Source organism: Cavia porcellus, unplaced genomic scaffold, assembly GCF_034190915.1.
Source record: "Cavia porcellus strain 051 isolate PalLab524CR breed Dunkin Hartley unplaced genomic scaffold, mCavPor4.1 scaffold_16, whole genome shotgun sequence".
Classification (NCBI taxonomy): Eukaryota; Metazoa; Chordata; class Mammalia; order Rodentia; family Caviidae; genus Cavia; species Cavia porcellus.
In genome coordinates, this window is record NW_026947499.1 from 70853954 (window position 1) to 70880040 (window position 26087).

Sequence of the window (26087 nt, forward strand, 5' to 3'; positions counted from 1 at the left end):
ACTGCTCTTATGCTTGTAGTTCTGTGTATGTGTGTAGGGGCATGAGTGCCCAGACACAAATTATTGCCTCTCTTTCTATCTTTGCCACTTTCTTCTTGAAACACACACACATGCATGTTCACATGTATGATATACAATTTTGGTGTGAAAATTTTTAATAATTACTTTTACTATTTTTCCATAAAATTTTCACTCTTCTCTATATTTTGGTATTTTTCTACTTGTAATTTTTAATCCAAAATAATTTCACCAGATATCATACAATTTCTGTCCCTTAATTCCTTTTTTTTCCAGAAGAGAACAATTTAAGCATAATGTGTCACCACAATACAAACCTACATAACAGTAGTTACCACAGTGTCTCTTGCCTTGAAATATTTGAGTATACCTTCATATACTATAGTATCAAACATAATAAGGCAGTGTAAAACCAATCAAGAGAATGAAAATATTACAGGGCATTCAGAACCAACTAACAGAAAACAAACAATGTTTTCTATATTGTCTCCTTGTCTATAAAAACTTTGTTTATACTATTACATATAATAGACTTCATTAAGATACAACATGATAAAACCTATGGAGACAGAAGAACAAAAGCTTGATGGGTCTTCAAAACAAGATGATATTAAATAATCACTGGCTATTATAACGTCTTGTTTTCTTCAAAATAGCTGTTCATACCATCAGAGACAATAAAATAAAAAAAAAACCAGAATAAAACCATTCCAATGAAAACATTATAAGGCTTCAAAGCAATATAATGGGGAACTATGATTACCACATACTTTTATGTATTCTTACCATTTCTTACACTAGGGAAACTATTCTGTATTCACACATGTGAGTTTGATTCATTTCATTCATGAGTATGGTCTCAAGCTGCGTCCATTTATTTATAAATATTTCAATGCAATCCTTCTTTACAGCTGAGTAGTACTTCATTGTATAAAAATACCATAATTTCTTTTTTATCCATTCTTCAGTTGATGGACACTTAGGTTGTTTCCAATATCTGGCTATTACAAATTGTGCTGCTATAAACATGGGTGCACATATATCACTGTGGTATGATATTTTCAGTTCTTCTGGGAATATGAGTAGAAGTGGAATAGCTGTAGCAAATGGGACTTCCAATCCCTGCTTTCAGAGAAATCTACAGACTGACCTACAAAATGATTGCATCAGTATACACTCCCGCCAACAGTGCAGGAGAGTTCCTTTTTCCCCGCAGCCACTCCAGCATTTGTTGTTGGTAGTTTTCTTCATCCTGGTCATTCTTTCTGTAGTGAGAATGAATCACAGTGTGGTTTTAATTTGCATTTCTCTAATGAGTAATGATGATGAACATTTTTTCATGTACTTATTTGCCATTCATATTTCTTCACTTGAGAACTGTGTTCATCTCAGATGCCCATTTTTGGATTGAATTTTTGAATTTGGGGGTTCTAATTTTTTTTTAGTTCTTTATATATTTTAGACAGAAGTCCTTTGTCTGAGGGACAGTTCACTAAGATTTTTTCCTAGTTTGTGGCTTTTCTTTTCACCATGCTAGAGGTTTCTTTTAAAATAAAGACACTTTTATATAAGAAGTGAACTCAGTTATTGATTCTGGGAAGTATCTCCCATGTGGTTTGATTTCTGCTCATGAATTCTCTACCTACCCCTCTGTCTTCAAGATTTTTTTAAACAAATTTGTCTTCCAATAGATTCAATGTTTCTGTTTTACTATTCAGATCTTTGATCCATTTAGATTTAAATTTTGTACATGGTGATAGGCATGAGTCTAGTTTTAGTTTTCGGCATATGGAGAGACTGTCATTAAAGAGACTGTCGTTCTTCCAGTGAACCTGCTTGGCCCCTTTATCAAAGATAAGGTGGTTGAGTGTGTTTGTACTTGTGGTTGTATTTTCTAATCTATTCCATTGATCTTTGGCTCTGTTTTGATTCCAGTACCATGTTGATTTTACTACAGTTGCTTTGTAGTGCAACTTCAAGTCAGTGATAATGATGCCTCCCGCCTTGCCTCCCCGGGTTAGTACTGTCTTTGCTGTTCTACATCTCTTCTAGTTCCAGATGAATTTTAGGAGTGATTTCTCTAGATCTATCAGATATGTTGATGGTATTTTTATTGGAATTGCATTGAATCTGTATAACAGTTTTGGGAGAATGCCCATTTTCACAATATATTTTTCTTCTTATCCATGAATAAGAGATGTCTTTCCATTTTCTCAGATGCTCTTCAATTTCTTTTTTTGGGGGGGTGTATTATAATTTTCCCTATATAGATCTTTCACTTCTTTTGTGAGAATAATTCCTAAATATTTCATGTTTTTGGTTACTGGTGTGAAGGATGTGGCTTCCCTTATTTCTCTCTGTGTGTTTTTGTTGTTAGTATATAGGAATGCTATTAATTTTTGAGTATTGATTTTGTATCCAGCTACATTGTTGAATTTATTTATTATATCTAGGAGTCTTCCAATGGAGTTTGGGATCTTCTATTTAGAGTTTCATGTCATCCACAAATAATAATTTAACTTCTTTTTTCCCTATCTTTACCCTTTTAATTTCTCGCTCTTGTCTGATTGCTCTGGCTTGTTTTTCCAGTACTATATTAAATAGGAGTGGTGATAAGGGACATCCTTGTCCTGTGCTTGATTTTAAGGTAAAGGCCTTCAGTTTTGGCCATTTAGTATGATACTGGCTGTTGGCTTGTTAGAGAGGACCTTTATTATATTGAGGTAATGACCATCTATTCCAATTTTCTGGAAGTTTCTTATCATAAATGAATTATCAAAAGCTTTTTCTGCATCTATAGAAATGATCATGTGATTCTTACTTTTGGCTTTGTTGATATGGTGGATTCCTTTATTGACTTATGTATGTTGAACCATCCCTGCATGCATGGGATGAATCCCACTTGGTCATGTTCTGAATGATTTACTGCACCTATTTACCAATACTTTATTGAGGATTTTTGCATCTGTGATCATTAGGGAGATTGGACTCCAGTTCTCTTTTTTAGTTGGGTCTTTCTCTGTTTTGTTACTTAAGTATATATTTGCTTCCAGGAATGACTGAGGAAGATTGCTTCCCTTTCAATTTCATTGAAGAGTTTGAGGAGTATCAGCATTAAGTGTTCTTTGTACTTCTTATAGAATTCTGCAGTGAATTCGTCTGGGCCTGGGCTTTTCTTTGTAGGTAAGGATTTAATTACATTTTAAAGTTCCTTAATAGAAATTGGGTTATTCAGCAGTTTTACATCTTCTTGACCTAGCTTTGGTACTTCATATGTTTCTAGTAATCTATCTTCTGTGTTATCAAACCTATGAGAGTAGAGGTCTTCAAAATAGGTGTTGATGATCTTCTGTATTTCTACAGAGTCTGTAGTGATTTCATCTTTTTCATTCCTTATTGCATGAATTTAAGCTTTTTCTTCCTTATTTAAAATAAAAGTTGACTAGGGCCTTATCAATTTTATTTATTTTTTCAAAGACTCAACTCTGATTCATTGATTCATTGGATTGTTGTCTTAGTCTCTATCGCATTAATTTCTGCTCTATTTTTTTTTTTATAATTTCCTCTCTTCTTTTGGCTTTGGACTTGCTCTTCTTTTTCTCGATGTTTCAGGTGTAGCATCAGGTTATTTATTTGTATATATTCTATTTTCCTGATGTGGGAACTCAGTGCAATAGATTTTCCTCTGAGGATAGCTTTCATTGCATCCCACAGATTCAAGTAAGTTGTATTTGAATTTTCATTTGCATGTAGATATTGTTTAATTTCTTCTTTAATTTCCCCTGTGAAACACTGATAACTCAAGTGTGTGTTATTAAGTTTCCATGTGTTTGTGAGACTTTTGCAGTATCTTTTATCATTAACTTCTAATTTCATGGTGCTTTGATCCGATAACATCCACGGGATAATTCAACCCTTTTGCTTTTATTTAAATGTGTTCTGTGGGCTGGTATATGGTATATTTTAGAGAATGTCCAAGTACTGCTGAGAAGAATGTGTATTCTGATGTCATTGTATGGAACACTCTCTATATGTCTATCAGTTCCATTTGTTTACAGGTGTGATTCAGAACTTTTATTTATTTGCTGATTTTCTGTCTGGTTGATCTGTCCCTTGGTGTCAATGGTGTGTTAAGGCCTCCTGTTATAATTGTGTTATTGCTAATTTGGTTTTTCATTTTTATTAATACTTTCTTTATATAACTGAGTGCTCTGGAATTCAGTGCGTATATATTTAAGATTGTTATCTCTTCCTCTTGATGTTTTCCCCTAACCAGTATGTAATGAGCTTCTTTATCTCTTCTGATCATTATTGGTTTAAAGTTCACATTGCCTGCACACAGAATAGCTACCCCTGATTTTTTTGGAGTTCCTGTTTCATGAAATATTGTTTTCCATCCTTTGACTTTCAGTTTGTTAGTATCCTTTTGGGTTAGATGGGTTTCTTGTAGACAGCATATGGTTGGATGTTGTTTCTTGATCCATTGTGCCAGTCTATTTCTTTTAATTGGTGCATTGAGACCATTTACATTAATAGTTATAACTTTTATTTTGGCTTATTGTTGACATGTTATCTTTCTGCTGTTGTATCTTTAATTTTCCACTGTGTTTAAGTGTATGCTTTGCTTAGTGTTTTTTTTCCTAATTGTATCTAAACTGTCTTTCAGCATTCTTTACAGGGTTGGCTTGGTGATCATGAAGTTCTTCAGCTGTTCTTTGTCATGGAAGTATCTTATTTCTCAATCAATTTTTAAGGACAGTCTTGCAATGTACATCAGTCTGGGTTGGAAATCATTTTCCTTCAGTATCTGAAACATTTCACTCCATGTTCTTCTTGACTTGATTGTTTGTCCTGAGAAGTCTGCTTTGATTTTGATAGGTTTTCCTTTATAGATGATCTGTATTTTCTCTCTGACAGCTTTTAGTATTCTATTCTTACGCTGGATTTCTGTGATGGTGATTATTATATGTCTGGGTATAGTTTTATTTTCATTATGGTTGTTTTGAGTTCTATATGCTTCACTGATCCTGATGTCAGTTACCATTCTCATGTTTGGGAAATTTTCAGCTATTACTTTTCTAAATATCCACTTGACATCCTTTATTTTGTCTGCTTCTTTTTCATTTATCCCTATCAATCTTATGTTTCTTTTTTTTTTTTTTGCATCATCTTGCAATTGTTGTATTGTTATTTACTGATTCCTTGTTTTTTTAAAAGAGCTTTCTTTTCCTTTTCAGTAGCTGCAATCTTGTCTTTGAGGTCTGAAATTATATCTTCACTTTCATTGAGGTGGTTTTTATAATTTTCAATGGAATTTTTGATTTCCTGTATATCTCTTTGCATCCTCTTTATGTATTCTGTTTGTTTCTTACATTGCTCATCCAGGGATTCTATGTTTTTTGTTTAGTTCCTCCAATTTTTTAACTGTGTTTTCTTCAGATATGTTCAGCATCTCTTTCATTTCTTTTATCATTTCTTCTTTTACCTGGGAAATTATTTCTAGTTTGAATTCCTTTAAAGCTTCCTGGAGTTGCTTCTTTATTTAAATTGCTTTTATTTCAGGTATTTCAGGGGTATAACATATATTTTCTTGTATGTACATAGCTCTTAAGGTTTCCTGGGATGGGCTGGAAGTTTGAGATCGTATTCTGGTCATTCATTTTGTCAATTTCCTATATTTCCATGTTTCAAAGGTTATTTCAAGGATTCCTTGGGGCCTGTTGGAAATCTTCTTCTATGACCTCACCTCCTGAGACTCTGGCTGCCCAGTTCCCAGCATTTAGAGAGGGTCACTGGGGATGGGATAGGCAGGCCTAAGCCCAGCTGGGCTGGTGGCAGGAAGGTGTGAACTTTGGCTGGTGGGAGCAATGGTCCCAAACTCCTGGGCTTGAGATGGTGCAGAGACATTCACCACAGGCTGCTCAGTTTCCAGAGTTGAGGGCAGATGCAGGCCCAAATCCCAAGAGCAGGCCCAGCAGGGCAGGAAGATGGGAAGTGGTGCAGGCAGGCCCAAGACCTGCTGAGCCAGTCCAGTGTGGGAGGAAGCCATGAAGTTCCCTGGCCAGAGAAAGCAAGGATGTTAAACTCCTGGGGCTTGGGGTGGTGTGGGGATACTCACCCCAGGGCACCCAGTCTCCAGAATTCTGTGTCTTAATTCCTAAAGATTTTGAGCAGAAATATGTAGACACCTGGACTTAATCTCCACAGATTCCTCTTTTCTCTTTTTCACACACATACATAATATATCTTCTCAGAAAATACACTTTTATATATGATAGAAAATGATACAGAATAATAAAATTGTTTAATTTCTTAGATGCTAAGTAACACCTGTGATTAACAAGTGGCAATTTTGGTTTTAATTCATACTTATTTCTCTTAATGGCCCTATAGAATGTTGTCACATTTTAAGGGATTTCCTTTTGGGATGAAAGGATAATCAAGTATTTATATGCTTTATATATCATGTTGAGAACAAAATGTGAAATAAATGTTGTTGGTTTTTTCTGACAATTTTATCATTCCCAGGAAGGCTTCAGAATTTCTCTACATGCTTGCTTTGGGATAATAGGTTCTATTTATGTGAAATAAAACTCCACATAAAGGACAGTTCATCTTCCTCTGAACCACTTCTGACATAACTAAGCATCTCCCTGCATGTCACCTGGGAAGTGTGCTGGGAAGTGTTTTCCTCAGTGTAAGAACTTCAGAGCAATCTCATTTCTCCTTCTGTTCCTTCTTGCAGTATATCTGAGATGACCTAACCTTTCCTTCACTTCATTTTTGTATGCAAATAAGTGTTTACAAAATTGTGCCTATTCTGTTGTGAGCAGATGTCTATCAGTTTCTGGAACTTCCATTATTGTTTCAGAGAGTATCTTAAATTTGTTTGGTATCAAATTTTAAAGGCAACTCTAGTGCCAACTAAGGCACCCTTTTCTCATCCATCCTCTTTTCTACGTGTATTAAAACAGAACATTTGCTGAAGTTTATTTCAAATTCAAGCTTCTCAGACTTTCCGGGGCATGTTGTTTCAGTGTGATATGATTTCCATCGAAGACCATTTCTCTATAAGACTCTATAAGGATAACTTTATGCTTTTGGTTGGATATAATTGTATTAAGTTATCATGGAGAGTACCTCTTCAGGTCTGGGATTCAATATTACTACTCCTTAACTAAATCAATACCACAGTGCTACTCTCCAAGTGCAGTTAGATGACATATAATTCAATGTACTGAAGTGGAAAAAAATATAATAAGGGAAAGTTAGTTATACTGAGTCAAAATTGTGGGAGGTTAATTTTGTTGTAAAAAATTACCAAGAACATGGTAGTTTTAACAGTGAAAAAGCATCACACCATTCTGAAGTCCCATGTTCTAAAAGGTAATTCTGAGCAAGATAGTTTATCTTATATAGGTCAATGACAAGTCCATCCTTGTCCTTTTCTAATTTTGAGCAGCTGCCAGCAGTCCTTGATTCATGATTCCCTTACTGTGGTTGAAACTTCTGATCTGTGCTTCAACACATTTAAGTCACCAACACTTATGTTCTTGCATCCTTCTTATAAGGAGTTATGTGATTATATGGAATATGTGAGGGTGACCGAGAAAAATTTTCTGAGTAGAACCCTAATCCTAATCACATCTTCGCAGTCACTTTGCTGCATAGAGTAAGACTCATGAGTCTTCTAGATCAGGATGTGGATATTTTTGTTTGCTATTTCTATCTCTAAAATACTAAGGAACATTACCTTTGCAATTTTAGATCTCCAGTAGATGTGTTTAGTAACATTGGAACATACATGTCTGTTCACTGAAGACTCTGTATTTAGATATCTAAGTACCTAATTGTTATTTAAAACTATAGGTATGGGTTTCCAGATTTCTTCTTTTGTAAAGTATTTCTTAAAGAAGGTTTTTAATAGATGCTTGGAAGCAAAACTTGAAAGAAATGGATTGAAGAATCATTGGCAGAAAGTAATTAGGAAAAGAAAATAGATATTATAAAAATGTTTGGTTTTAAACTGAGGAAATGATTGGAGAAGTAGCATAAGTGATGGATTTAATTAAAGTGTAGTTTAGTAGGGAAGGTACTGGAAAACCTTTGTGTGCTGCTGGGATGTTCCAGTAAGGAAAAGGGAATTAAATGTTATGGAAGGCAAAGTGGATCTATTCAAGAGCAGTGGCCATGAGAGTATAAATCTGGGTTTCAAATGAAATAAGTGAGCAGAGAAATACAGATGAGATTCTCACCTTATCCAGTGCAAAGACAAGTTATGGGATTATGAGTACCCAAATGAAGATGATAGAGAAGCAGAGGCATGTGCAAGTTTTGGTCCTATTGATTTTATTTCATGATTGAGAGAGAGAGCAAGAGTGAGAGCATGAAATATTATTTTTAGAGATCTGGAGAGTAAATTGTCCATGAAAATTTCATCTATTCATGAATCCTATGTAATAGCTAATTACAATTTATAATCATAAGTTTAAAGCTAAGCTGTTTAGGAATGTTGACTTTTTAACCAGATAAAGAAAATTTTAAAATTGTGTCCTACAATGAGCAACAAATGGGTTTGATCACTGTTCAATCATGTGAAGGGAATAAATATGGGCAGAAAACACAGAGGGGGCAGGGTACCTGGGAGGCAGGTGAGATGACACATGCTGGACTGGTCAATAAACAAGAAAGTCTCTGTTAGGTGTAAGGAACCTACAGTCAAGGATGGGTCTGCCTGGTGTTTAAAACCAATGGGATACTTATCCAGCTATTTAATTCTAAGATTAATGCAGTGCTCCCTCATTACTGCCTCACAATTGGCTAAGCCCTTCTGGTCACGGTAATGCTACTCACCATCTCCAGGATTTGTACAAACTTTACATAAGGCAGTTTCTCTTAACCTATTTGCTACTTCATTGAGTAACAAAAACTTAACAAAATCTGTTTGCTAAACGTCTTCTTGGTGCTCTACCACGTTAGGGGAACATGTGTGTGGTTTGATCTCCCTAGTTTCTGATGTGGTACATTCTGCTATTTCACTCTTGGTCATGTTTCTCAGTGTTTTCCCTCTGTCTTCATCTCCTCACCACATCCTTAAGAAAACACTGTTTTGGACCCACTTCCTGTCCCTAATTTACAAATTTTATTATGTCAAAGGTTCTTCTTTTCTCTAATCTCTTGGAACACAGTATCTTCACTTTGCTCTGCACAAACTTTAATCTCCTTTTTCTCTGAGAACTCCTGCTGTCAGTCACCTCAACAAGTCTCTCACTGTGTCTCCATGAACCTCACTGTTCTGTGAAGAACAGTTCAGGTTTCCTTGTTCCTTTTCCCAACAATATCTTTCCACTCTTGCCTTCTCATTTTTATCCAGTACCAAAAAAAGATCACTTTATGCACTTTGCCTTTGAGCAACTTCCCTTTATTCTACCCATGTATTAAGTCCAGGATATTTTGAACTCCATCAGCTGAAACTATTCCATTGGCTCCTTGAATTTTCTTCCAATCACAAAATCCAGTGAATCACCTTCTGTTTTTTATATTCCTTCAACATAGACATTGTTCATGTCCACTTTTAATTAATTTTATTCTTTCTGACTTTCATCTTCATTCACTAGGTTCTTCTCTCCATTTTGTGACCATTTGGAGAGTGAAAATGCATTCCTCTTTGAAGTTTTTTGGTCCTGTTTGTGTGAACCTGAGCTTTTCTCTCTGCATAATTATCTTGGCAATCCTTTTCACTAAATTTTTTCCCTAAATTTTTAAAGAGGTATTGCTAGTTCTTTGTCTTTCATTTGTCAGACAACCATATGCAAATATCTCATTTATATATCATTTTGAAGAACCCAGAATCCCTAACATTCTACTTACTTACAGTGTTTGTTATGTACCATATCTATAATAGTGGTATAACTAGTTATCCAATATAATAAACCAGAAATATTAACCCATGGAATCTGGTATCTTTCCCAACTATCTACCGCATGATGCACTGACATGACTTTTTTCTGAATATTTCTTTGTTTGTGTACATTTTTCTGTCCGTTTACATTTCCACTAGAGTTTTTAGGATCTTATCATGCATACCACATTCAGTGCTCAATATTCTACTTTATTGTACTATAGATAAATGAATAAAATTTTAGTAAAGGGAAAAATGTCCAAACTTTTTGTATAATCAAGAAACTTATGCTTGCTATGAATGCTATTTTTGTTTCACCTGAAAATTCAAACTTTGAAATCTTTACTTCCCAGTGAGATGGCATTTAGAGCTGAGAACTTTGGAAGGCAATTAACTCCTGAGAGTGGAGTCCCTGTGATAAGATGCCAGCCACTCTGAGACACTGTCTCTCTTCCTCTCACTTCCCCTCTCTTCCCCCATGTTAGCACTTAGCAAGAAGGTAACTAACTCTCTACAAGCTGGGAATCAGGCCTGAACAAGTCTTCAGAGCTCTAGGTCTCTTCACACTTTGGCCCACATCTTCTTAGTATCACGTACTCTGTGAGTACTTAATTTTTAAGATACTCAGTCAGTGTTACTTTTGTTACAGAAATCTGCACTGATTAGGTTAAAATTTCTTCATGCAGCCCTCTGATTCTCTGTGTGTATATTTTCTCTGATTTCTACTCCAGTGATACTGAAATACTTCATTTGTACACCATTTCTGAGCCATTGGAGAAAGCGTGCTTAAAAGTTATGGTATACATTTAAAGAAAAAAAGCATTTATTATAGCAAAGACACATTGTGGTTAATCCTCCTCAAAATTCTCTTCTTCACTTCAAACACACTTGATTCATCATTGCTGTCACTTTTTGAAGGCAATTGTGCAAAGTCTCTTTTATGAATATCTTTACCTGCATTGTCAAAGATAGCCTGATGCCCTGAATTAATTTGAAACATTTATCCTTCATGGGCATTTAGATTCTAAGGAAGTACAAGAAGTTGCATAGTGTCCCATTTAATTAATAAGGTAGATGAGAGCACAACCATATTTTTTGACATTAGGCAGCAGCATTTTGATCTTAACTTGTGAAGACATTCATGAAAAAGGCTTCCAGAATGGCTTAAGAAAGTGTCAAGAATGACAATATAAAGGTTTTTTAATGTGAAGTGGAATATTTGAGGGAGGTAGGTGCAATTCTCCTTTAACTGTAATCGTATTTTGATTCTAACACTCACTACATATTTCAATCCTTGTTTCCATCTTCATTCATGTCACTGTTTTTTAAAAAGAGAAACACAGTTCCTTTAGCCAAACAACTTTCATTCTTTATGACTTAATATATGTAAAATATTTTGGAAGTTATTCACAAGAAACCACATTATGATCAATGTTCTATCAGTGCTACAATGTCAATGACCTATATTTTGGTTAAAGCTATGCTATCCGTAGGTGGATTGTCACTATATAGAATCTAACACATGTTATGAAGTAAAAAGTCATGCTGGACTGGGATATAGCTCAGCAGCTCAAGTGCCTGTCTGGAAAACATAAAATCCTGAGTTTGATTTGATTCCTTATACAAAACAAAACATATAATTCTGAGCAAACTGAATGTGATTATTCTTTTAAGACAACTCTGTCAGTAGTAATAAAATCTATTAGCAACTAATTGTGTTAAATCTATCAGCAGCTAATGATATTATTTGTGTCAAACTCATAGCTAATATTTCTAAAATGACTATGCCAAATACTCCTCACTGAAAAAATGCATATTATTTTAATTATATTTGTTTTTCAGTGGAGAGAGGCCTAAAAATGGATTTGATTATAATTACATTTATTTCAGCTGAGTTAATTAGCCATGATTTTAAAATTAGGAATTGGTGGAAAAGCATTTCAGTGTCTGAGGGTCTTCTTTAGAGATGCTCTGAATTTCTATTCTTTTGTAGTGGGTTTTTACCTCCTATTTTCAGGAAAAAGTCTTTGAAATACACTGCTTCTACTTAGAGGTCCAAGTCAAGTAAGCCATAGGTCTGTATTTACATATGCTTGCATTCTAATATTGCTGTTAAACACAAGAGTGGCATTGCTTCATATTGAATTCACAGCAGTGATCTTTAATCATTTGAACTTTGCTTACATAATACCATGAAATGAATGGCCAAGAAGAAGCACTCTGGCTACAAGCAACACTTCAGTGCCAGCACCTGGGTAGAGACAGCAGTCCAGTAATGTCTCCACTTCATTGTTTCATGCAACATTTTACCAAGCACAAAGTCTAAAATATGGGCATGAGGAAAAACCAGGACAATGAAATTCAGGAATTAAAGTTTCAATGACAGGAAAATGGAGCAGGGAGAGCAGTTCCAGAAGAATTTGAAAGAAAATGGTCCCCAAAAGTTCAGACAAGTTGTTAGCTAGTCACATATATAGGTCCATGTGGGAATGTTTGTTGAGCTGCCCCAGACCAGTATAATCTGTGCATTATGAGAAGCATTGCATTCAAAATAAACTCTAGCGATTCCTTTTCAGCTGCTAGGAAATTGGTGAGCTCAAACTCCATTTCAATGACAGGAAAGTATTTTCATCACTTTAAACTTATAACTTCTGTTCCCTCTACAGACAGTACTTCACATTGTTGAAGGTACAAGAGTAGATGTGAAAATCAAAGAACTCATGTATTTTAGTTTAGAGCCTTTGTTTTTAAACAGAGTCAAATTCTAATACGTATCAAATAAATCTTATGCTCATTCAAAGAGTATTTCATTAAAGTCACAAAATTAGATATTGCCCATGAATCCCCCTCCTCAAACAGGACTCTACAAAATAACCTGTTGATAGAGTCCAAGAGCCCTAAAAACAGGGAGGCTGGGCAAACTCTGGAATGAGTTGAGAACACATGGGACCTCATGTGAGCTAGACTTGAGCTCAAGTTCTCTAGGAGAGATGTTGGCAGTGAGGTTGGCACTGTAACACACAAGCGCTGCAGCCCGTTCATCCAGACTGTGAGTCTTTGTGCTTTTCTGTCATACACAGCATAACTAAAGGAACAGAAGAAGCCCTTCCTGGTGACTTACAGAACCTGGTGAACAAATGCATGGAGCAGCTGAGCTGGAAACTGATCGTTCATGTGGGGCTGGAACAAGGCCAGTCTAAGAAGGAAGAACACGCAAGGCAAGCCAGACAAGCAAGCTGTTAGCAAATCAGTTGTTAGGTCAGTCTTTTGTACGGTTAGGAGAGGGCTTCACCTGACCCTAGCTTTCTGCAGTCTGACTCTTGTCTTCATTTCTCATCTTCCATCATCCTTCTCCTCCTTTTAAGAGCTGCACTGGATATGGCAAGCAAAATCCTCCAAGTTGCTCATTCCAAGCTAGTCTGGATAATCTGGAGTCTATAAATGTATATTCATTTTCTCCATTTATAATAATGAAAAGAAATTTTCAAATGCTTCCCCAGTTTAAAATATTCTTTACTGAAATTATAAAATGCAGTGAAAAAGCTGTTGTAATTTGTCTGGGTTTTTGTTTTTCTTTCTGTCTTTGTTTTTGTTTCTTGGCTTCATTCATGGCTGAGATTATGCACTCTAAAAGTGACATGCATTTGGAAGTGGGCTGTGGAAGGTGACTGGATCTGGGCACACTGTACTCCATACTGGATTAATGCACCAATGAATTCAAAACTGCATGTGCTATCAGGAGTTGTGCGATGTCAGAAGAGGTGGGCCACGGGGTCAGACCTGAAAAGGTGTATTGTTTTCCAGGGTCCTCCCATCTCTGCATTTCCTAGATCTCATAGATTCAACAGCTGTCCTGTGCCATCTCCTTCCACATAGCACTTCTGTCTTTGAGTTCTCTGACCATGGACTTAACTCTTTCAAACTGTGAGCCAGAATAAACTTCTCTTTATTGAGGTTGGGTATCAAGTATTTTATGAGGGTGACAGGAAAAGGAATAACATAGCACAGTAACCTAAGTAGTAGAAATAACCATTTTCATTCATATTCAGATCCTAGCCGTTTACCCTTCTATAGCATGGGACTAGAAGGAAAATAATGATGAAAGTGGTTTAATTTCATTACTGTAGTACATAGCACATCACTGTGCATATTTTCAAAGGACTAAATTCCATTATATATATATATATATATATATATATATATATATATATATATTGTCTTGTCAATACTGCCTTGAAAGGGTGCATATGTTTCAATCCTATTTGTAAAGTGTTTATTGAATAGCTGCTATATAGTACACTATAAAATGTAGATATTTTAATCATGAGTCTCCTCTTTCACATAAATATCATCACTTTCACTCATCTTTGGTATTAAATAATAACACTGATCATAACAATAGTGAAGAATACAAGAGACATAAAGGAACGTTCTAAGTTCACCAAAATGCATTTGTATCAATCTGAAGCATGTGTCAGACTATTGCTAATGTAAACACACCAAAACCTAAAGGAATTTAGCTTCTTGCCAATGTCACAGAGTCGGTAAGTTTTACAGTGGCCTATTTGCAGACTGACTTGGTGCCTTCCTTCTGCCTTTCACTCTCTTAAATTTCATCTTAATTTAGGAAGGTTTAGGTGGCCCAGGATTTGATTATAATCAAATCTGCAGGCTGCTTGGTTTATGCTTGTGAGTGAAAGATTTAAACAGTCAGAGAGAGACAGTACAGAAAACAACAACAACAACAACAACAACAAAAAAAAAACCCTTGCAATTATTTGCCACAATCTCAGTGGAGGAGGCAGACTGGAGAAAGAGATTAGAAAAAAAAAAAAAAGGGGGTGTCTGGCAGGGATGTGCTGACCCCAGCTGATTTCCCCAGCCCTTGACTTCACTCGACTGGGGCACAGGAGTAACAGGATCAATTTGCTTCCTGTCAATCCCCCAGAAGAAGGAAAACGAAGAGATTCACAAAACAACCTTGGCCTGCAGTTAGTTATTGTCTGGGCTGAATTACTTAACTGATAAAGGAGGTTTTGGTAGAAAAAACATTTGGTTTTGCTTTAGTGGAATCCAGAGGGCAAAAGGAGGCAAAGCTGTCAGGTGACTTCTGTGTCACTGCTGGGGGTTGGGGGAGGCTAAACAGCACCTACATCAGGCCTGAGGCAGAGACCCAGGAGACAGTAGAGCAGGTGCCTGCAGACGAAATATGGCAAGAATGGATCCACAGCTGCTTCAGCAGCTCCGAAACAGTGTCTCCCCGTGGAGGCAACCTATCAGGGTCCTGTCTCTGTGCTGTTCGTCCTTGGTGGCATCAGGACAGGAGGCATAACTTAAAGCTGCTACACCTAGGAAGCAAGAGACAGGAGTGCATGAGGGATTCTGAGTGTGCCTCCCTTGCACCCTCCTCTGGAGGTAGCAGTTGAGAGCGAAGACGTTTAGCTGATGCTGTGCCACAACAGGAGAGATCCCTGCTGCTTCTTCAGCCTCGGCTCTACCTCCAGCCTGTTGCGGCCGAACAGAAAATGGCACGCAAGCATGTCACGGTTACTGCTGCAGTGTGCACAAATTCTGAATGCATTCCTGCATCTAATTACATACATTTTAGAAATTCTCTTGGAATCAGAACCATATTTCACATAGTTAATCAATGAAAATTTATCCAAAACTTACAGTGAGTGTAAGCAACATATTGGTGATATGCTGCCTGTTTTTATGGGGATTCAAACACAGAGAAGCATCAGAGAATGCATGAATGAGGAGTAAATAATTACAGATTTCAGTAGTGGAAAGCTGGGCAGTGATGATAATAGAATGATTGAGACAAAATATATTTGAATGAAACAAAATAATAAACGTCTTTGTGTGTGTGTGTGCGTGTGTGTGTGTGTGCATGCATGTGTTTTTGTGTGTGTGATTGAAGGCTTTCACTTGGGGGAATGATAGGATAACAGTTTTGCTTTAGAGACAGAATCTGCATGTGAGAAGAAGAATAGATAGAAAAGGAAACATTTCAAATGTGGAAGATCAAAGGAATGATTGCGGGCTCCCAACACATGCTTTAGTATTAGGTATCATTCACTAATAATATAATACACTTTAAATGCTTTAATTTGTACTTTCTTTTTTTCCTGCAGCTCTTATCTTTCCAATGCTTTTACCTTGGCTGGCTCTTCAGTGCTGTGAATAGCTACGTCATCTTCAGAATTATAATGGTAAACACCAGTACTTACCTTACAAAGATGAACATATTGGGAATACAGTTTCTTCACTTATTCACTCAGTAGCTATCTATTGAAAACCAATTATGTCAGCCATTCTTGAAGGAATTAAAATGTAAAATCAAACAAATGAAACTCTGCCTTATGAAATTTATACAACATTTTCTAAATCAAAGCAGAGAACTGCTAAGAGTTGAAAAATACAAACTTGAGAATTCAGCTTCCTAGAAGTGTCAGGAAATTACTAATTAGATTACAACTTTCTTATACAACCCAGATGGCCTAACATTTCCCCTGAACTTGCCTAAACTTTAGAAGGGCTTAGTAATCAGAGGGGTTCACCTCTCTTTTCTTAAGTGATTTAGTTTAGAAAATTTGTCATTGTAAATTCTGCTGCTGCCACTTTGACACGTAAGTCACATTCAAGTCTTTAGCCAGTTTTATGGCACGAGAATGTCTGAGCATGTTGAAACTTCTCCTAGACAGAGCCACCCCTGAGGAGGGTGTGATCATGAGTCCTAGATTCAGTAGGAGGACAGCTGCTGTGTGTGCTGTGGCTCCAGTTAGCATGGCATCCTGTGGAGATTTAACCGGAACTGTCCCCCAAGTCTGTCATGATGTCAGAGCTGAGTTTTTTCAAAGGTTACTGGATGATGCAAACACAAACTCAGGAATAATGGTGGGCCCCACACACCTCAGGGGTTCCTCACAAATCCTTCAGAGCTTTCCTACCAGTTTACTTCAGGTTTTAAAATTCATCCCACCTTTAGTTTCAGTAAATTGAATTGAATTGCTTTTTTCCTGCATTGCCAAAGCCATAATAAACTCTTTCTTACCTGTTGGGTTGTGTGGGGTGCACTTTTCTGTGGGACAACTACATGTTGCACAACCATTGCACAATTAAGTGGTATCAAGAAAATACTATTTTGTTTAAGATTGTTGAAAGAGGGAAAAGTCAGGAATACACATAGGATTGAGCACATAAAATCTGTGTCCTTAACAGTGTTAATGGGTACAATCATTATTTAACTAATACCTGAAGTTTCTGGAGAAGATGTAAATGTTTATTGAGTAAGGCTTTAGAAATATTTCTGGGGTAAGGAGGATAAAAGTTCTGGTAATTTTTCAGGAATTTTTGAACATAAAGAGTATCTGACCTAAGTAGAAATCAAGAAAATTTATTTATTTTTTTTTATTTAAAGAGAGAAGAAAAGGAAGAAAAAAAAAAGAAAGGACATAAAAAACAATGCAGTAAAAGGGTACAAATAACACAATATTTCTAGAAAAATATATATACAGTATGAAATCACCAGTTAATAGGTTACATATTATCTTCCCAGAAACAGTTGTCCATATCACTAAATTAAAGCATATAAAGTGAACATGCATACAGTGAAATTGGAGACAGTTCCATTCAATGATCCAACAAAAGCTCAGTTATATGGTTTTTCATCCTACACACTCGAACATACCTGCAGTTATATCCCTTAGTCCACCTTACTTTCCTCTCTGTGAAGAAAATTCAATTTTAAAAGAGAAGTGCCTTCAAGTATTTTCTGCTTATAAATAAAAATAAAATAGCTTATCTCTCTAGATACCAATATAATATCCTATGTTAATTATGCTAATTTTTAGTAGTTAGAGTGATTTTTTATCAATGCATATGTGAAACATGTAGCTATGGGGAAAATTTATTGTAAAGTTCATGTTTGTTATCAAAACATATGCTGATTTATATCATCTAGCTTAGACCAAATTATCAAATGTATTTCAGCCTACTAGCATGGTGAAGAAAAACAGTACTAGTTTGTCTTTTGGAAGAGATAAGCAAAATATAACCTTTTTAAGTTGAAGAAAGAAGTACAAGTCCAAAACTCAGAGCCTAAGTGATGAAGGTTACAGAAATTTCCATCTGATTAAGTAGGGAACATAAACCTTTAAATATTATCCATCATTTTAAGACACCAAAGAAATTGGTGTGAAGTTGGTCCTGGGTAATGAAACAAAAATATACAAAAGAGTCAGGAGCCAAGGTTCCTCCTTTTGAGTTAACTGAGTTGAGCTGGATGGTGACAAGAGTGATTTACTGTCTAACAGACATTTCAGTAGTTCCAATAATCTGTCCCATGTATCACCAAGGAGGGAAAAAAATACACGTATATAATGCATATATGACAGTGATAAGCACATTTCAACTTCTAAATCTGTGACAGGAATGGAGAAATCTGCTAAAAACTAAAAGTAGCTATATATTTAGATTCTGTCCTTGCAGTTATAGTGTGTTAATTTAACTAATTGTCTAAAGATCTTTCCAACTTCAATTATAATAGAAATATTTTTTGTTTAATTTATATGCCTTAAACTGTCTTGTGATATTTAAATAGTATTTTAACATTTTTCAAAATAAACTTTGGTACTAATTAAAGGGAAAATTGTATCATAATATTAAAAATATATCCCTATAACAGACCAAGGACAAATTTTAACAGACATTTACTTGATAAAATAAAACTAAATATCCAGGTAAATGTAAATGGAAAATCTAGGAAAGGAATGTATCAATACAATTCTTTTGCATGTATTACATTTCTTGTGATTGATATTTTCCCAGATTTTTGGGAAAGTTTTAGAATATGTTTTATAAGTTTAAGTAAATAAGAGACAGTTCCCATTTATGTGCTATCACCAGGATTTATTAAAACTTTTGAAAGTTCTCCTTCATGGGCGGGGAATTATAGCTCAGCAGCACAGTGCCTGCCTGACAATTGCGAGATCATGAGTTCAGGGCGTGGTACAAAAACTAAAACAAACATAAAAACTAAAACTTCTTTCATGAAAATTTTCCTTGGAATGACTAAGCTGTAACTTTACAAACATCAATGTGGAATTACGTATTTTTTAAATACTTGATTTAATTTATTGAACATAATTTTAAAATTACAAGATCTAAAAAATTACATTATTTTAGCATACGAGAATAGAGAAGGAAATATCTCTTTGAGTAAAAAAGTTTAGTGACATATGCAGGTATTTATAGTGGTCCAACTGCCAATGCCATTTTTGATCCTAACTGATACCCCCCGAGCTTGGCATTTATCATCTGCTTTTTTTTATTTAGTGTGTGTTGGCCACACCTAATGAACAGAGTCATCCTAATTTGTACGTGTATGTAAGGTATCCTCGTTTCTTATTACGCGTTGCCCTTCCTTCCTTTCAACTCTTCTTCACCCCATTTACAAAATCTGTCTCCATTTTCCCACTGTAATTCTCCCTTTTATGAAAATCCCTTTTCCTTTTATCTCTCATCCCTTGTTCCTCTTCCAGTTTGCCCAGCTTCCTAATGCCCACGCTCCATCCCGCTTCTTATTTACACTTTGGGTTTCTCACACAAGAGAAGCAATGTGATATGTAAATTTGTGTCTGATTTATTTCACTTAAAGTCGCGTCCTCGAGATGCAACCATTTACTTTCAAAAGTCTCATATTTACCCTTCTTTATGAGAAAGCAGTGCTCCATTATATATAAATATCACATTTTCTGTGTCCATTCATCTGTTGATGGACATATGAAACGTTTCAACATTTAACTGTTACAAGTTGTGTATGTATGTGTGCATGTATCACTGTGGTAAGATGGCCTGAACTCTCTCAAGAAAATGTTTAGGGACCAGGGGTACAACTCAGTGGTACAGCATGTACCTGCTCAGTGCTAGGTCAAAATTCTGGATACCAAAACCAAAATAAAACAAAAATGTTATTTAGAAAGGGAATATATGGGTCGGATGGAGCCTCTCTAGTTTTAGTTTTCTGAAGATTTCCCTTACTGATTTTCACAGATCTACCCTCCCACCAACAGCAGAGAAGTGTTCCTTTTCCCCCACAGCCTCATCGGTTTGTATTGCTGTTTCTTGAGATGTAATCTCAGCATTGTTTTAATTTGCATTTTTCACATGAGCCGCGATGTTACTTCTTTGCCTTGCTTTTTTAAAATCTGCATTCTATATGCCTGAGCTCTGATCATCTCTCACCAAGCTTCAAACGTAATTTACGCGCTCTTGGGCTTCCCCATCTGACATCCCTCAACCTCTCTCACCATGTCCTGTGAGCCATTTATAAAGGCTTCTATGTCTCACTGTCAGGTAGTATTACAGCAAGAATCCCATTCTAGGCCTTAACACCTACAGCAGGAGAGGCTTATTTTGGCTCATATTTTACTCCAGAGTTTATTGGCTTCACAGTGTGACAGCAGGGCAAAAAAGGGACTGCAGAGGAGATACTCTCATGGTGTGGGAGACAGGAGGCAAAAGGAGAAGGAAGGTGTGGAAGGGAGAAGCTCTCTACTGACCGCTCCCATCATGATCAAACTTTTTATTATTATCCCCATACGCAATTGATTTGAACTCTTACATAAAATATTTAAATAAACATTATTTTGGTACTTGGTTTAAAATTAAAAGCACTTCAAAAGCTTAGTAACATTTGTATATCAAAAGAATAAAGGAATTATAAACTAGTAAAAGTATTTACTAATATCGTTATTCATATAAATTCTCAAATGCAGATATTGTTTTAAAAATTAGTTGTTGACATTCCAAGTGCATAATACTTGTCTGTTATGAACAAAACAAAAAATTAATGCAACTTATTTAAATTAATACAACTTATTTTCAATGTCAGAGTCACCTTAATCATTGATCATTATCTATTTCTAAAAAAGTAGATATCACAAAACACTTTGCCTAACATAATGACAACGTATTTCTCATATTTTAAAAGATATGAAATAAATCCACTGTAGACTTCTTTACACAAATGATTTTAGAATGCATGTAGAATTCTGCAATGATTATACCAGTAATGTACAATTATATTAGCATTTATGTTTATTAAATCTTAATCAAGTTTTTTTTTTAATACTATGTTGCACATTAGTTTTGCACTGAGGTCTGATCAGCCCCTTGGATACATCTAAGGGGACAACTGGGAATACAGAAAGACAAAGGGACACATTTCACTGTACACAGGGGACCAGGAGCAGTTCGCCTACAGTCGCCTGACTCAGCTATCTCTGCACTTGACTGTTTTATTGCCCAGCAAGAAGCACAGCTGAGGGGTAACATGCATGGCATGGACCAGTAACTGTAGAAAATGGGTGGATAGGTGTTAAATTAATGAAGAATTCGATTTTGTCTCTACCAAAATGCTGTATTTTGACATCTGTCCTCAGGTGCCCTCTTGCCTACGCACCCAGTGCAGGGTTATTAGATTCCAGCTGGAGAGCACACGACCTTCTATAGACCTTCTTGCTGCTGAAGTAAGATCACACTGACCTTGGAACTGTACGTGGGGGGCAGCTTAAGTTGGGACGCCCATTATTTATCACATAGCGTGGTCCCCAACAGTCTTACACATTTTACTTTTTAATTTCATTCCAATGAGCTGAAGTGAAGTTTGGCTTTTATTCTTTTTTCCTATTTTTTTTTTATTTTAAAGAGATTAAGACAAAAGGGGACACAACAAATCAGATCAGATCAGAACAATGCAAGCAGCACAGCATTTTACCACAAGACAACCCATAATTAACAGTAAATACCACAATGTCTCTTTCTTTGAAATAGCTGAGCATGACTTCGTTTACAATAGAACCAAACAAACAAACTATAGCAAAATAGTATAAAACCATTGAAGAGATTGAAAGTATTACAGGGCATTCAGAACCAAATAACAGAACGAACAATGGCTACTATATTATCTCACTTTCCATAAAAATCTGTTTATACTATCACACATAATAAAATCCAATAATATGATAGAACCATGGAAACAAACGCATGGTAGGACTTCAGAGTAAGATGGTATTAAATCAGCACTGGCTATTATAATGTCTTGTTTTCTGCAAAATAGCTGTTAATACTGTAAAAAGTTTGGCTTTTAATAACGAAATGGTATTTTTCTTTCTTTAGTTCTCATTCTTTTTTATTTTGTTAACTATTTGAGCTGGGTCTTGAAGGATGTTATTTATTTATTTGTTTATTTGTTTGTTTGTTTGTTTGTACTGGGCATCAAACTCATGACCGCATGGTTGCCAAGCAGGTACTTATGCCACTGAGCTAAATCCCTGGCCAAAACTGTGGAGGCTTTAGGGGTTTTTGTTTTGTTTTGTTGCCGGGAATTGAACTCACAACCTCACTTTTGCCAAGCAGGCACTTACGTAGCTGAGCTAAATCCCTAACTCCTAGTTCTCATTTATTAAATAAGCACTGTTTACTTGGCAGTCTGGACTCTCCAGTTTTGATTTTGTCATGTATTTTGACGTGGCATTCGTTTTTCAAAGAGGGACACTTAGGTAGTTAAAGTATCATAATTTTTCTACCAAAAATGCCAAAACATTGCTACTTGTTTGAACAGCTCTTAATTTCCCATGTGAAGGTAATAAAAATTTATGTTCTCTGAACTTTACCCATTTATTTCACAGGCAATTAAGTTTGAGATGGATTATACCTACCTCTGCACTATGACATAAAGTCATGTCTACACTGGTGTTACTAATTACTACCACAAGCAATTCAAATCTTGTGTAAATTAACATGACAAATACAGCTATAGGAATGGGAAATTATCAGCAAATATAGGTTAATATATGGGAAAGAGTATCTGAGTGAACATTACATGCAATTTGAAGCCTTTCCAAGAAACATGGCTGATATCAACAAGAAAACAGAGCATATCTGTATTTTATACCCAAGTTATGATGATTTATCAAAACTTACAATTTGAATCATGACAAATCATTTTGAGGTTATATGTTTAATTCATTTTAATCTTAATATCAATGCTTACTTTGTAAATTTGCTATTTTAAAGATAAAGTGACATAGTACATGAAGATTATCTCATAATAACACTAAAAATCAGGGAATCAGAAGTTCTTTGGGTTTGTGCTCATATTTTATCTTTTCTCCTGACCATCCAATTTTTAAAAATTTTTAAATATGTGATTTTATTTTAGTTATTTATAGTATTAATGAAAGAAATTTCAGGTTTTTTTTCTTTTTTTCCACTAAAATTATGTTCCTAAATGACATCATTATTGGAAAAAGAAATTCACTTTGTTTTCACATTTTGTAGTATGAAATTTTAACACTGGGTATTAAAAATGTGCAAATTTAACTTGGGGCACAGGACTTGACTTTCTAAGTAATGAAGTATTACAAATAAGAAAGCAGAAATATAACCCAACAAAGAGAGTATCTATGGAGCTCTACCACATCATGAAATACCAATCGATTTTTCTTTGAAACCAGGAAAACAGGCTAAATCAATAAAAGATGAAAGACAAAGGCACAGAAGAGTTTAGCAAGTGTCACAGGAATGCTGGGAACAGAGATTCGCAAAGTAGAACTTTCTTTCACCTGATCAAAATAGATACATGCAGTTTAAGGACTGTGAGAAGCAGTATTTTGGCAGGCACAGTGCAGTAAATAGTGCTAGGATATTTAATTTTATTTAAGTGAATGACTGTGTTGTCTGTTAGTTCTAAAATGATTCCCCGAAGAGTCATGTTCTGAGGAGAGCACTTGGGAGGTGACTGGACCAAGGTGCTTATGCCACCAGCGTATTAATTCGCTGATGAGTTCACACTCCAATGTCCTAGCAGAAGGTACAGGCCAGTCAGTTGCAGTGATGTGACCAGGAAGGGCACTTATACCTTATCTTGAAAATGATGTAGTATTACAAAAAGGGCATGTATTCTAAAACCTGCATTTCCTGGTGATAAATCTAAATGCTATACATTTCTCTTCATCTTCCTGACATTCATCTAGGAAATGCTTCAATAGGTTCAGTTAATCTTTGAATGTGACAGAATTTTTATATTATTTAGTTGACTCCCAAGTATTGTTATGATCTGGATATCTGTGTCTCCACAAAATGCATATGTTTACATCCCTTACCTCAGGGTGTTGGTGTTAGAAATTTCAGACGTTTGGGAAGTGATCAAATTATAGGGCAAAGGCTTTCAAAAGCCAGATCAGCATCCTTGTAACTAAGGAAACCAGCAATCTGCCCTTCTAATGTGTGAAGGAAGATGCAGTGAGAAAGCTGACCCTCATCAGACGTCAGATCCCTCTTCCCCTGAACCTTGGACTGCAGCTTCCAGAGCCATGACACGTACACGTGTGCTGTTCAGAAGGGACCTGGACTTTCATATTCTATTGTGGATGCTCTAATGGACTGAAACAAGTCCTAAGAGAGTGATTAAGTTATGCCATAGTAAGCACTGACTTACATAGGTGAAAAGAAGTTTTTGACATAGGAAGTGAATGAATCAGGGATTTTGTTTTAATATAAAATTGTTTAATATTCTAGTATTGAGATAATAATTAACTCCAAAAATTCCCACAATATTTACCATTGATCAAATAGTGACTTGTCATTTTGGGTTCTAGAATGATGGCACAAAAGGTGCTCATATCAGCACCATGAGGAATTATTAAGAAAACAAAATGAAGAATTTTTAATAAAGAAGAAATATTTATCTGAGCATTATGAATATGATGTAACGAGCCTAGAGTTTCATCTTCGTGGACTATTTCTGTGCAAGAGAGCATGGACGGTGGTCACAGTTATATCATACCTTTCAATACCAATTCATTTCACTCTGATATCAGTAAAACAGGCTGGACCAGTACAAGATGAAGGACAAAGGCATGGGAAACTTTAGCGAGAGTCACAGGAGCGAAGTGAGTAGAGATTTTCAAGGTGGAAACAAAAGTCAAAAGATTTGAACAGCAAAAAAGACAACAGGGAGGAGAACCACCAGCGACTCCTGAGATCCCAGTCATGTTGGAACTTAGGGGCTGGGAAACCAAGCAACCAGCTGGTCTCCCTGATAAGTGGTAGTGAGTCTACCAGCACACGGGCTGAGAATGAGACATCTCACCTCCCCCTCCCCTGTTAGCAAGCGGGAGCCAGAGATCTGAGCACTTTTTGGGAGACTGACCGCATGCAATATAGCAAATAAGGGGGATTTCCTTCTACCATCTCTTTGAAGGCAAATATTTTTACCTCTGTTTTGCTTTATTCTGGTTAATAATATTGTTCTATTCAATATCCTGTTTTGATGAGTTCTATAATGTTCTGTATTTCATTTTATTTTGCTATACCTGATTGTAAGAACAACTATTGTGAAGATAATGAGATATACTATGATACATATTACTGTTATCCTGGTAATCTGCTGTGAAGTTCTGTACCAATTTCACTACACTGTTTAAATTGGCTTTGTTCCATCTTCTTCTGTTGTATTTTACTACTTTAAAAATAATAAAAAATTTAAAAAAAAAAGAAGACAGGAGAGGAAGAGTCAGAAAGAGACATTTAAAAAAAGGAAGGCATTAGAATTTTCGCTTTACAACCAATCTGAGAAATGAAAACTTGAGATTCATAAAATTTTAAAAGGTTGACAAAAGTCATGAAACTAGTGAAAAGGAGAAGCGAAACAATCCCAGAAGTTTAAGTATGAGATGATTATGAAACCACTTGAAGAAGATATAAGGAGGTTACCGGTCGCCATCAAGAAAGTCATGTCTGGAGGATTTGGGAAGCAAAAAGGAGATTGAAAAAGATTTAAGAGTAAGCTGATAGTGAGAAGGCAGGGCACACTACTCTTTTAAGATTTAAGAACAGGCAGACAGAGATAAGTAACTCAAGGATTCATAGTGTCAAAGGGAGATATCCACAGAGGGAAAGAATTAAAATTGCTAGCCTGGATGCTGCAGAGAAAAGCATTTTAAGAATTATAAAAAATAGTTCTCAGCCATGAGTTGCTTTATACAAAAAGTAAACTATTCAAAATTAAGTATGTGTTACTGAAACTCTGTTGTTATTGTTCTTATGTTGATTGTTATTTATCTTATATATTTATTTTGATAACAATTTTGTCCAATAA